Below are 13,711 nucleotides of genomic sequence, written 5' to 3'. Positions count from 1 at the left end.
GCCCAGTGACATCTGTGAAGTGACTGGGGAAAGAGTACACATTAGCATAAAAATTCTGAGCCTACTGGAGAAAAGCAGCTTTGTAGAAAACTGGAGAACTACAGAACACACAAACGATTATCCAGAGCAATGGATAATGGATCCTACACAGTGCAATACAGTGTACGTCTTCCTACCCTGAAATACTGTGCAAAGAGGTTGACTCATTGAGTAAGTGAGCCACCATACAAGGAACTGAATTAAAAATTTTTTTGGTTGTTCCTGTAGGGGTTTTAGTGGTGTTTTTTTTTTTTTTTTTTTTTTTACATATATACGAAAATAATAAAGAATGAATACAGTTTGTCCAATATAGTTTGTTTTCTAAGCAATATCTGTAACTATGTATTCCCCATTGCATTGCAATATCATTCAGATTCCAGTAAGAAATAAGTTCTCACTTCTCTGTTTGATACAAAGTAAATTCAACCTCTATTCCAAGAAGTCTACAAAACCAAACCTCAACAGTCAACACTCAGAGAAATACCATAACTACCATGGATCCTCTGAAGCGGGAAGGCAAGAGGAAATTTTGACAGATTTCCAGTTCATCATCACCAAATACATGAGCATTTAGAAGCCAAAACATTTGCATAAAAAATAAATAAAAAAATAAAACCTACAACTTCTTCCCAGTTCTGGCCATCATCAACATCTAATAATTGCAGACATGACCATGGAAGTAGATCCTGAGTCTGGGCAATGAACATGTATGCATTACTGTTCTGGAAACCTATGCTTCCAGAGAAGGAATGAACACCACTTGAGAGACCATATATGCAGTTAACTGAAAGATTCTTTAAACGTGAATCAGTATGAAAAACAGATGTCTTAATCTGATTAATAAGCAGATTACTACCTTCATTATTCAGTTATTATGAACTTATGCTACAGAATAAACAAATTAAGTGTAGATGATGCAACGCAAAGACGATCCGTCCATACGGTGCATACTGACATTTCTATCCTGCCTTAGTAAGAGGTTTTTTTTTTTTTTTTTCTTAAGTGGAGCACAAGGACTACAAGTGCTTAAACAAGAACAGCAACTCACCCTCTATCTACCACAGACAACCTTCAGAGATATGGGATACCAATAAGGCCTCCTTCCATTCTGTGAAACAAGTTAATTTTAAAACTGTAATTTAAACCTAAACAAAGAAACATCTGTTGCCATTGGGCTTAGCTCTACTTCTACAAACTAGGTAAGAAAACATAAACATTAAAACTATTTTAGTGAAATCTTCATGGAGCAGTGTACTCAACATAGATAGGTGGTTGCTGGGATGAAAACTTCAGGGAAATGTACCACTTAGAAAGGACAAAGAATTAAATGCTTGAATCAAAATAATGGAGGTTGTTGTCAGCATGAAAATCACCATGTTTATCACTGGCTAAAGGGAGACAGCAAGTATATTCTAGTCAAAGCTGATACTTAGATACCAGTAAATGCAACAAACAAAAATCCGTCAATTAGAAACAAGTTACATGTTAAAAGTCCAGGCTTGGAACTGGGAAAAGTGGGGAAGAAGAAAGTACATTAACTATAAAAAGAACTGCTAGAGAAAATAATTTTAATAGGATTAGACAAATAAATTAAGCAGCACCAAATCATTCTTGACTAAAATTAAGATTTCCTTACCAGTCTCTCTCTCCCAGCCCTCCCCCCTCCCCCCCCATCAACACAACGTCCAACGCAAATCAGTTTTGTGGTCCTCCATCTACATAAAGCCTGAGTGAGACCAAATTGCTTTATTCCTCAGGTTAGGACATGCATGAACACATATGCATATAATACATTTATCCATGTATGTACCAGTAGGTTTGCATGTGCTGAGCTCAGTTCCCTCCTCTTTAGCATCTACATGGACTATACACGCACAAACTTTTAACTTAACCGAAATAAAAGGAAAAGAAGCTGCTTAGGCAATTATTTTAGGGGAGAATAGAAAGAAGAGAGCATTGCATCACTAGACAAAAATCAGAAAAAGAGATGGAAAGAGCCTAAGAGAGCTCCAGAAAAGGCAGCACCCAGCTGACCAGGGGCACACAGTAGAATGCATGTCCCAAATGAACAGTCACCAATCCTTCATCCCCTATCCATTTTGTTTGTGGCCAACACTGGCATTAGCATGAGGGATTGACTCTCCTGGCAAAAGAAATAAAAAGAAATTCAGTTTAGGTAAGATTTTTCGTATTTCACTCAGCACTGAAGTAGTAAATTTAAAAACAAAACAAAAAGCCTGCTAATTTTAAATCAAACAGATGAGTGAAGTGTTAATACTGAATCATCCACTTCAGTTGGATATTCACAAAGATGACAGACAAGATATGGAGCTGTTACAGAGATTAAGCTCCCATTTTCTCCAAGTTCTCCAAAACGCACTATTTCTGGTTGTTTTACACAAAGATGTAAACCTTGCGTGACCATGAACAAAACACCTTCTGTCTCTCCAGAATATCTGTTGTGTTTTGTTTCTGCAAGATCCTCCTCAAAGAGTTACCTTTATTCATTCTCATACTAAAAACTAACGTAAGTTTTAAACTTCTTGAACTAAAAGGCACATTTCACATTTACCGGATGACGACTTAAAGAATTTAGAAATTAACACTATTTCTCCACAAAAAGATATTAGACATACCATGCATCACAGCAGCATCAAAATATCGATTTTTTTTCCCCTTCAGAACTACAGTCCCAGGTATAACTTCCCTAGAACCTATATTTTCTGCAGACTTGCAGCTGTTGCACTGGCAACTGTCACATTGCTCCTGCATGTCATTAGTGTGTTTGGTTTCAAATTGTACTTCAGTCCAATTTTGTTAAACCAGGAAAACCAAGCTTCCAACATTGATATAATTACTTCAGTATATAGTTTTAGAAGCAATGAGCACAAAAACACAATGGAGAATTCTATGAGGAGTTAAGCATGTAGTTTACTATTTTAGTTTCTTGGGTGAGCTTAACAACAAACTACTACTACTAAAACGACAACAAGAACATCAACATGGAGGTTTAAGACACTTCATATCATCTTCATATTTCATAAAACACGCTTGTTGAATACTGCATACTGAAATTGTTGTAAGTCAGTTTTTATATTATATGTTTATATTTCTCCAGTTATTTAAAGAAAAAAGTTGAAACAAAAGCTATTTTTAAACCATTTTATTACCTCAACAACTCATAGTGGTAATAAACCTTAAAGAATAACAACTTTCCTTTCTACTTCAGTCAATAACATCCCACTTTAGAAAGTTGGAGACTATCAAAGTATATGCTACTATCAAACTATATTCTACACCTGTTCCTTCAAGAAAAACAAAGCATTTCAAATGTTTATTTCTATTGTGTGTTTTCCGCCTATATCAAACTACATCAAACATAAAATAAGAGAGAGGATTACTTGGCTAAATCTGAAAGTACCGTAAATACTGGCTGCCCTGAAGACTGAATTAGCTGCAATGCATACAGCTGTCATGTCACACTCATCCTCCTCCAAAACAGAGCTACCAACTGCCAAATGTAATATAATAATTAGCATACATATGTAAAGGAAAAAAGGCTAGACTATGACACTTTTCTAAGGAGTAGATAAATAGTTTTGAATTAAACCTGCAGCCCAATCTGATCTTCAAAATAAAAAAAAACCTCGCTAAAGCAAAACAAGATAGAAAAACAAATTATAAGAGTGTATTCTAAATTTTCAAGTGAGCTGGAGGATATTTCTAAACACTCTCTTCTTAAAACAGACAAAACACAAACTACTTCAGGGAAAGACAAAAACAATCAGTCAAAAATCAAAATCGCATTCCTTCTATCTGACTTCTAAACATGTTCAAAGAACACAACTCATCACTTACTCAGGAAAAATTAAGTAAATATCTGTGAATGGTGCTTTGGAGCCAACTGGAAAATAAAGAAAAGCAAAAGTACAAACAGACAGTCTATGTAATCCGTCAGTCACACAGACATAATTAGCTGTTTTCATTATTAACAAGAAGGAAGATCACTTTTCCACCATCTCCAAGAGACAAACAACAAAAAGGGAGGCTGTCACAGACAGAAACAGCTCAGCTCTTCCTTTCTTCTAAGGAGACAGTATATTAGTACATGTGCTTAACAAAAAGTGCATGAAACGGAAACATGTTCCTGTCCCTCTCAGAAATAACCACTTCAAAAAGTGTATAAAAATTTAGTTTATATTTTTGAGAAAACTTTGTTGTTACTGAGGACTTTGATCCTCAGCGTTTGCTGGCATGTAGCCGTGCCCTTCCTGAAGCTGTCCACAGTAGTTAATTTAATTGGTCTGAAAACCAACAAAGAAATCTCAAGAAAACTCAAGAAATATTTCCTTCCCCCCCCTCCTTCTTTCCTTCTTTTATCTATGATTTCTTGCCATTCATAACACTTCCCCCATTTGTAGTGAGTTCAAACAAAAAAACGTATACAAGCTGACATCAGACAAAGTATAGGATCGGGGGAATTTTTGTTATTACTCCTGTCTCCGCTCACCCTGGCCAACATGCATGACAGAGTACACAGACCATTCATAAGGAGGAATTGATGAGGCAGCAAATCCAGTTAGTAGGCTTAAATGACATGAGCGAGAGGGCAAGACAAACTAAAAACTGCAAGTCTAACAGGTAAGAATTAGAAGGTAACGTTCCTAGCAGATCAATGACTTTTTAGAGGACTATAAAGGACAGAGTACTTGTAAGATTTCTATTTTTGAAACCAGATGCTGCCTCACCTCCCCCTCTACCCTCCCTGACCCAACTACCCCAATCTTTACCAATAGACACGGCTCGGAGTGTGCTGGGTTAATAAGCAGACCAGGTCAGCCTGCTTATGAGATTATTTTAAGTTGCCTGCATTTTTCAGATATGGAGTGGGTACAACAGGCTACCTAAGAGAAGACCAAGTATAACAAGAGGCCATCTGTATCATATTATTGATATTTTAAAATGAAAATTTAAGACTAAAACTTTCTGAAAATAAATATTTAGTCATCCCATAGACAGGGTAAAAACATTACAGCATAGTCAGTTTCACAAGATCCAAACTATCAATAGTTCTTTCAGACAAACTGTTTTAACCCTGAAAAATGCTTCCAAAATCTCATTAAATTTTTCCCCCTGAAAAAACACTGACCTGAGCCCAAAAGTTTTTTTTTTTATTTATTAATGTTTATTACCCTGCTACCTAAGACCAAGGAAAAAATGACGTAAGCATTATCTCTGAAACTTTACCAAGAAAGGAGTTGCAAGTAACCTTGACTTAATCTTTTTAATTCATGGGATGTTTCAATATGTTTTACCTTTCCCTGCCTGAAAAACATACAGCTTCACCCCTTTCCCTAAAAATCATACTCCAGGTATGGTCTTTCCTGTTCTGAGATCACCTTCTTCCACCTGCTGGCAACACTTATCCTAATGCAGCTCCCCGTACCATCAGCTTTGCAGCAAGGGCAAATTGCTGGCTCACTTTCAACTTGGTGTCCACTAGAAACTCCAGGTCTTTCTCTGTAAAGCTGCGCTCCAGATGTTTGGCCACCAGCACGTATTGGTGTATAGGGTTATTTCTGTCTAGGTGCAGGACTCTGCATTTCCCTTTGTTGAAATAAGAAGGTTCTTCTCCACCCATTTCTGCAGCTTGTTGAGGCCCCTCTGCATGGCAGCACAGACAACTGGGGTATCAGAAACTCCTCGGAGTTTTTTTTAATCACCAAACTTGCTGAGCATGCACTTTGTCCCATCATCCAGATCACTAATTAAGATGTTAAACAATACTGAACCCACTATCAATCTGTGGCATACACCAGTAGTGACTGGCCTTTGGCTGGACTTGATGCTGCTGATCTTAACTCTTTGAGCCTGGCAATTCAGCCAGTTTTCAGTCTTCCTCATGGACAATTATCTAGCCCATACAGCTTATCTAAGAAGACGTTATGGGAGACAACATGAAAAGTCTTGATAAAAAAAAGTCAAGATAGACAATATCCACTGCTCTTCCTTCATCCACAAAGCCAACCAGCTCATCGCAGAAGGCTATCAGGTGAGTTAAGCATGATTTTACCTTTTAAAATCCATATTCACTACTCCCATTCATGTATCTGGAAAAGGCTTCCAGGATTACTTGCTCTGTCATCATCACAGAAACTAAGGCAAGGCTGACCAGCCTGTACTTCCCCAGATCCTTTTTAAAGATAGGAGTGATGTTTGCCTTCTGCCAGTCCTCAGGAATCTCTCCAAATTGTCATAATCTTTTGAAGAAAATCCAGAGTGCCCTCACACTGACATAAGCCATTAACCTCAGCATTTGTGGGTACATCCCATCAAGCCCCATGAACTTCTTCATGCTCAGTGTAAGCATTCCTTAACTTAATCCTCCTCTTTCAGAGAGGAGTCTTGATTGCTCCAGGCTTTCCCACTGGTCTCAGGGGTCTAGGACTCCCAAAGGCCAGTCTTATCAATGAAGACTGAGGTGAAGAATGTATTGAGTATCTCAGCCTCTTTTTGGCCTCTTCAAGGCCAGGTTGGATGAGGCCCTGGGTAACCTGATAGAGCAAGTGGCATCTCTGCCCATGGCAAGGGGGTTGGAACTGGGTGATCTTTAAGGTCCTTTCCAACCCAAGTCATTCTATGGTTCTATTTGCATTAATAAAATAATGAAGAATTAGATATCTTTTTCTGCATGAGCCAGAAACAAAGGACTTCAATTATGATAATTTATTGTAATCTTTCACTTCATATGAAAGAATATGCAATTCATTTCACTGAAATAAATTAGAAAATATAAAGTAAGAGAACAAGATGGTACACATCCTTTTTCTCTTCCTCTCCTCTCTTTTCCAAGAACTTTCTTTCAATTCTTTGTGTTGATTACTAGTGTTTGTTGTTTCTTCTTAGATCTATTCATTATGCAGTCTCTTGCTCATAGAAAATACATACTGCAGTTGTAAAATAGTATCCTCTTTCCTTTCCCTTCTAAGACTTAACACTCTCCAGCTCTTGATTCTAGAACTTCTTTCCTTAAACCCAACCTGACAATACTCCCTCTTTACTTCCCATGTCCTCTCCAAAACAGCCAGCACAAAACACAAGTTAAAACAGGAGAGTTTATTATTAACTTACATGTTAATCCAGCCTGACTTGTTTTTGGTGAATTTCACTCATATTGATTGCCTTAATAGTCAGAAACACTAGCTGACCACTTATCTCTTTATTACTTATCATGGAATCACAGAAGGGTATCACAGAGTATCACATAAGAGTTGAGGATGAAAGGGACTTCAGGAGGCTTTCAGGTCCAACTCCCCTGCTCAAGCAGCAACACTTTCAGCATGTTACCCTGGACCATGTCCAGGCAGCTACTGAACATAACCAGGATGGAAACTTGACAGCCTCTCTGGGCAACCTGTGCCACTGCTCAGTTACTTGCAAAGTAAGGAAGTGCTTCTTAACATTCAGGCAGAACCTCTTGTGCTCATCATCTCTTGTCCTGGCACTGGGCAAGACAACTGTGATAGCATGGCTCCATCCTCTTTGCACCCTTCCTTCAGGTGCTTGTCCACATTGATGAGATCTCCCCTCAGCCTCTACTTCTCCAGGCTGAACAGCCCCAATCTCTCAGCATCTCCTCATAGGAGAGGTACTCCAATTCCTTGATCACTTTGGTGGTCCTGTATCAGGCTCTTTCCAAGATGTACATCTCTCTTGTACTAGGAGGCCCAGAACCGGACACAGTAATAGTATTAACAATAAAGCATTTGAAAATCTGAGAGTCCTACTACTTTCCAAGCTTCAGTAAGCTGAACAGACAGATCCACCTTGAGTCTGGAAGCAGTATAGTTACATTTCACGACTTTGCACTCAACCTCATTAACCTTACCAGAACAACAGATTTTGTGGAACACAATACATAGAAACCTGTCCAATACAGCTGAGATTCTTAAAAAAAATTCTTCACAATAAATGCACCCAATGCTTTCCACAAAAAAGTTGTATCACACAATACTCTACCCATATTATTGGATCAAATTTACTGCTATATACGTTCTTCTTTTGCATTAGCTTCTGAAAATATGGAATGTTTATGCATAAGCTGTGTTGTTCTACTTACTCCTTTAGCATAACTATCAACACCATATACCAACTGTCAACAGTTTAGTTTTTCAAGAATTCACAAAAATACATACGGCTTTAGAAGCATGTTCCTTCCCAGGTCACAAACACATTACAAGAACACATAACTTCAAAGTGGGATAAGATGTCCAAAGCACATGTGCCCCCATGCAGTGACTACCAGAAATACCAAAGGAATAATGGTTCAGTTTATCAGTAGCTGAAGGTGAAAAGAAGTGTGGACTTATTATTAAAAGGAAATAAATCACCAGCAACAAACCATAATAGGAAGTGTTGCTTTTAGGTTTACTGATTCTATATTAACTTAATTTGGACACATGCTCCCAATCAAAAGGTTACCCGGGAAGCACGTGACATCTTAGGCAAATAAGGATAAGTTTATACCCTTAAGTCTGACACATATATTCAATATGAATGTACAGTCTCTAATTTTATCAGCTGTTCCTCTGTTTTATCACCATGTCTACAGACATAACGCAGACCTGTGCAGTTACCAGAGCACTAAGCAATCTAAATAATTTAGATTGCTTTTTAAACAGTTGAAATCTTAGATATTCTAAAATATTTAATTTTGTGACAATTTTTAAAATAGCATTAAAACAGATCCTTTTGACAACTCGCAAGACAAAAATCTTACGATATTGTTCTGAATTTCTGAAGCAAAACACACTACTTATGTGAAAAGCTACAAGTAAGATTTTCAGAAATATGCTTCATACTGCTGTTTATACAGCAGAGCTTCATCAGGCACAGTAACACAAGTGTACTGATCTTATTTCATATTACAGAATATACCATTTATTGAAAAAAATAGTCTTAGATGAGAAGGGGAAAGAAACTAGTAAGTTAATGTTTGCAAAGGAAGCCACTTAAAGCAGACAAACCATAACATGTACTTATCGAACATCCAGCTAGTGTAACTGCTGTAAAGCACAGATTGCAAGGTGGCTCAAGTAACTGGAGAAGAAGTTCAATTTTGCTTCTTGCATCAAAGCATGCCAAACCACTGTCAAGGAAAGTCAATTACTCAGGTTCTCCTAAGACTATGATTCTTTGACTATATTGACAAACCTGTATAGAATCCAAAAGGAATTACTTTTCTTCATACAAATCTCTGAAAGCATAATAAGTTATGCCAAAAAAAAAATCAATTATTCTTTCAGAAGACCTTTTTTCTGGAAACCATATGTACTTGGAAGTGGAAACTAGAAGTTTTTTTTTTCCTAGAATTATCAATATGATACAGACAGAAAACTATTATCCTGGAAAGAAGCGCAAACTATAACACTTGACATGCTATTTTAAAGTATAAAGCAAAAATTATCCTCAAGCCTGCATTTGGAACACCTGAAATATTCTGGAAGGACAGTCCTGTCCTCTGTCTTCAACAGGGATGGACATTCCATAAGCAGCTGTTAGAGATTTTGTACTTTATCTACTTTGCCTCCCATGGTTGGCTGGCCTCCCTGGTTGGATGTCCAGACTATGAAGCACGTCTGTCATGGGAACTGCATGAGTATACCTTGCGCTCAAGTCAGAAAGAAAATGGCTTGACACCAGATGCAGACTGCCTGTTTGGCTAGCTGGCCATCAGCATGGGCACTTGATGCTTAAACATCAGCTCTTAGGAACTTAGCTTGTCTCCTAGGCAAACATAGCTTAGCATTGAACTTACAAACAATAAAACATTCTGGGATATCTAAAAAAAAGAAAAAAGTTGCTTCCATTTTTATTTTTCTGCCCCAAAATAGGAATATTTTAGAAAAAAATGTGCAAAGTAAACTTTTTGCCAGAAAACAGAAGTTTCTGACCAGCTTCAGTAATGATCTCTTCTACTCTTCTTGTAGAACAGAACAGTAGCAGAACACTGTCTTTACTGTAGAAGTATGGTTCTTGAAAAGACTAGAAATGAAGAGACTAGAATGAATGCAGTATCAGAACTAACTTACTTAATACAATTCATAATCATATATAATTTTTCTTATATAAAATGAACCTACTCCCACAAAACACAGCATTTCAGTTATATCAGTTATTAGGAAAAAGTTAAAATAGACTGGTTTCTCAGGACGTTTACTTACTTCCCAAAGTCTAAAGATATGCAATTTTCTCTTTGTGCTTTCACAACTGCTACTCCCTCCCTCTACTACTATTCTCATCTTGTCTACTATTCTCATCTTGTAATACAAGAAAACCATTTTGCTATTTTCTGTGTATATCATCGCATTTGTTTTAAGTTAATTTCTTCACAGTCTGTAAAAAGACTGCACGCTTTTTTATCTGGACCACAAGGAACTAAACACAATCCCAAAGCTCTTATTCACCTCTTACACAATTATATACAATGTGCTTTCCACTGTTTACCATTACTAATACCATGATATTCCATTCTTCAGTAGTTACAGTACATATTTAAAATGTCAGAGTGGTCAGATTTCTAGATATATTCACTGAAAAAATATTTACGTGGCAGATTTCTCTCTAGGTTACAGTACTCTTGAAGGACCCATGGTGTGAAACTAGATGACGTCAGTGTAACCAAGTTTTTAAAGTCTGTATTCAAATACTTCCCCAAATGTTTGTATACTGTGGATAGCACACAAACAAGTAGGTGTTCACTCTACAAAAAATGACTTATTTCTTCATCGTGCTGCAGGGAGCATGTTTTCATTACAAGACAGTCTGACTGTACTGAGCCAACATGATGTATTTCTAAGCCCTCTGAGCCATATGCTAGATCTATAAGCAATCCATTTGGACTAGATCATGGAGCTTGCAGAATTAGGAGCTATAGGAAGATAACTGCACCTCTTAATTCTTATTACAGGAAATATGAAGGTGTCAATTCCTGGCAACTGTAGGCTCAGGACTTTATACAAACAGCCTAGTTGCCCCTTACAAAGACAATGGCATAATATGCTGGAAGAGTATTGTATTCCTGGTCGTATCATCTCTTTTCCAGAGGAATACCAAGCTAAGAATTTTCAAATGACCAAAATTAGTGTTTTTTTTTTCTTCTTCTTATTTAATGCATTAAGGAATGCAAAATCCTTTGACTCAAAGTGATCGTACCATACGCTTCAATATCAATGATAGGCAATCTGCCAAGTTACAGATCTCAAAAAAAAGACTGAACTTGTATGCTGAGCTATATGAACAATTCCCTTCAGGATATCTAGCAGCATGTTAAGAAAACCATAACAAATTCAGTTTTTGAGATGTCACGTATCAAGACAGACAGAAGCACAGCTGACTGTTTAGTTAAAAGGTGGGAAATAATACTAGATACATACTAAAAATACATCTGTCATGGCTTAAAAATTTTGCTTACCTTTGGTTAGAATGATTCCCAAAGGATGCCTACTGGAGTCACTTTCTTTCTGGTATCAGTAAAATGGAGATACCTGCAAGTTAAATGAAAAAACCTTAAAAAGGTTGTTTCGTTTTTAGGTGAACATGATCACTTAGGACATTAAGGCATAAGTAGAAACAACAATCATAGATGAACATTTGTATAGAGTAAGAATATGTAACATACATGGAAATACAATATCAAGACCTAATGGCTACAAAATTCAGCATAGTGCAACACATATGCGCTGAAACAGAAAATTTAAAGCTGTTATCTGTGCAAGTTCCTGGAAATAATTGGGGAAAAAAAAACTTTGCAGGGGGGAGATGTAATGAACAACTAGCTACTGAACTATCAGACTGTTTTATTATGGCTCTGCTTCAAAGGTCAGCATAAGGAGCCCACAGCTATTCCTAGAACTGTATTTTATGAAGCAAGTAGCTTCATAATATTTTCAGTTACAAGTCTGAGAAAAATTATAAAATTTCATAAAATATTTTGAGGGAAGATGGTTCTTTTCACAAAGTTTAGAAAACATTTTGCTAGAATTTGTGGAATGACTTCCAGCTAGCAAAGCATCTAACACTTCAAACTTCACATTCTACAGGCTGAAAAAGGAGAGTTGTTGAAACATTAACAGATGTCTAAACTGCAGAAAACTACCTCATACATACCAATATATTATTATTTTACCTCATTCTGAAGTACACAAAGTATTTTAGGTCTTTCTGATCAACATACAGAGGTACGGCACATAAAGCTACCATGTACCAATAAGGTTATCTGGTTTTGTATGTTATCTGTATTAACACTGTTTCAAAGGGAGTTTATTGTTATCAGGATCTCAGATAGTAAAATCTGACTTGAAAACACAATGTTACATTCATACTGAAAGAAAGGAAAACACACAGCAGGAAGAGATGCTATTTCCTCTACTAAATCACCACCATCAGGATAAAAATAATTCTAGTAAGTATTTTGCAAACTAGTGTACACAATGAGAAGGCACACAAAGTCTCAACAGTCTAGAGTCAACTGCAAATCTGGATCTTAACAGTAACCAGTAACAGACAAACAAAAAATATTTCTCAAAGAATTTCCATATTGCCTATTTATGGATATAGAAAGTAGAATCCATTGATCTAAAGTTAAGTGGAATTTAGAGAATTATATAATTCTTTCATGAAATAGCCAAATGGGAAAACGCTAGGCTTTGTCCATCTATTAATATTTTTTAATCCATAGTTCATAGAAAGAACACTGCATCAGGAAAAAAAATAAGAATTGAAGAGAAAAATTTAGAATATTTAAAAAAAAATCAATGCTTCACCAGCATTCTTCACAAGTTTTCTTCATAGCATCTTCCCCTACATCCATGAAGAAACAATTGAAAAATTACTCAAAACTTGAATTAACATAAGTTCCTTTAAATTCACATGAAGTAACAAATTCCAAATCAGAAGTCAGGAGAAACTACATCTATTTTTTTAAAATGTATTTTAAAAACATCTTTATGGCATTAGACTTCATAAGACTCCTCTGTGTAAGGCAAATGTCAGACAGACACCTGGACACCTATTTTACTAAGCCCAGAGTACCACCCAGGGTTACTTTTTTCTCCAAGAAGTAATACATGCATCTGTTTTGCTACTCTGTTGGTCCTTTTTTGTTGTTTGTTTGTTTTCTAAATGTGTTGGAACTGCAAACCAGGGCCTTGTCTCTATAGGGAATGTCACTGAGTAAACCAGCTTGGCCAATGACAAGGCAAAGAAGAGTTCATTTAAGATACCTGAACTGTGAGTAGAAGTAATTATTTAGAAGGCCAATCCTTATCACGACTCCTATTTGGCAAAGGGTCAGAAAGTCAAAACCGTTGCCTGCCATACACTGCACACCATCTTCAACGGTTAAAAATATACTTGCCTTGATCTCAAGCTCTTAAAACCACAACTCTTAGGTGCAAAACAGAAGAATACAGAAATCTATCAGAATAAAGAGGATGGAACACAAAGCATATAATGCTGAACATTAAATCACCATAAATTCTTCCCTCCTTCTCAACCTGATGTGAAGACCACCTCTCTTTGAATCTTTGGTATTATTTATGTCTGATATTTTAGTATTTCCCTTTGTACTTTACTATCACAGGAAAAACAGAAAGAGATAAAATCATCAGTA

General features: G+C 36.6%; 1 protein-coding gene across 5 annotated transcripts in view; it reads right to left on the bottom strand.

Annotated features, from left to right (window-relative positions):
• Positions 1-13,711, bottom strand: part of SIPA1L2 (signal induced proliferation associated 1 like 2) — a 138,749-nt gene that overhangs the window by 98,339 nt on the left and 26,699 nt on the right. For all 5 annotated transcript variants that reach the window (XM_080584376.1, XM_080584378.1, XM_080584375.1 and 2 more), the window contains exon 2: positions 11,513-11,585. The gene's annotated coding sequence lies outside the window, so the exon portion shown is untranslated. The remainder of the gene's footprint in view (positions 1-11,512; positions 11,586-13,711) is intronic.

This window comes from Anser brachyrhynchus (assembly GCF_964034855.1).
Source record: "Anser brachyrhynchus genome assembly, chromosome: 3".
Lineage (NCBI taxonomy): Eukaryota > Metazoa > Chordata > Aves > Anseriformes > Anatidae > Anser > Anser brachyrhynchus.
Note: the sequence above shows the minus strand (reverse complement) of the source record. Positions and strands in the feature narration are given on the sequence as shown.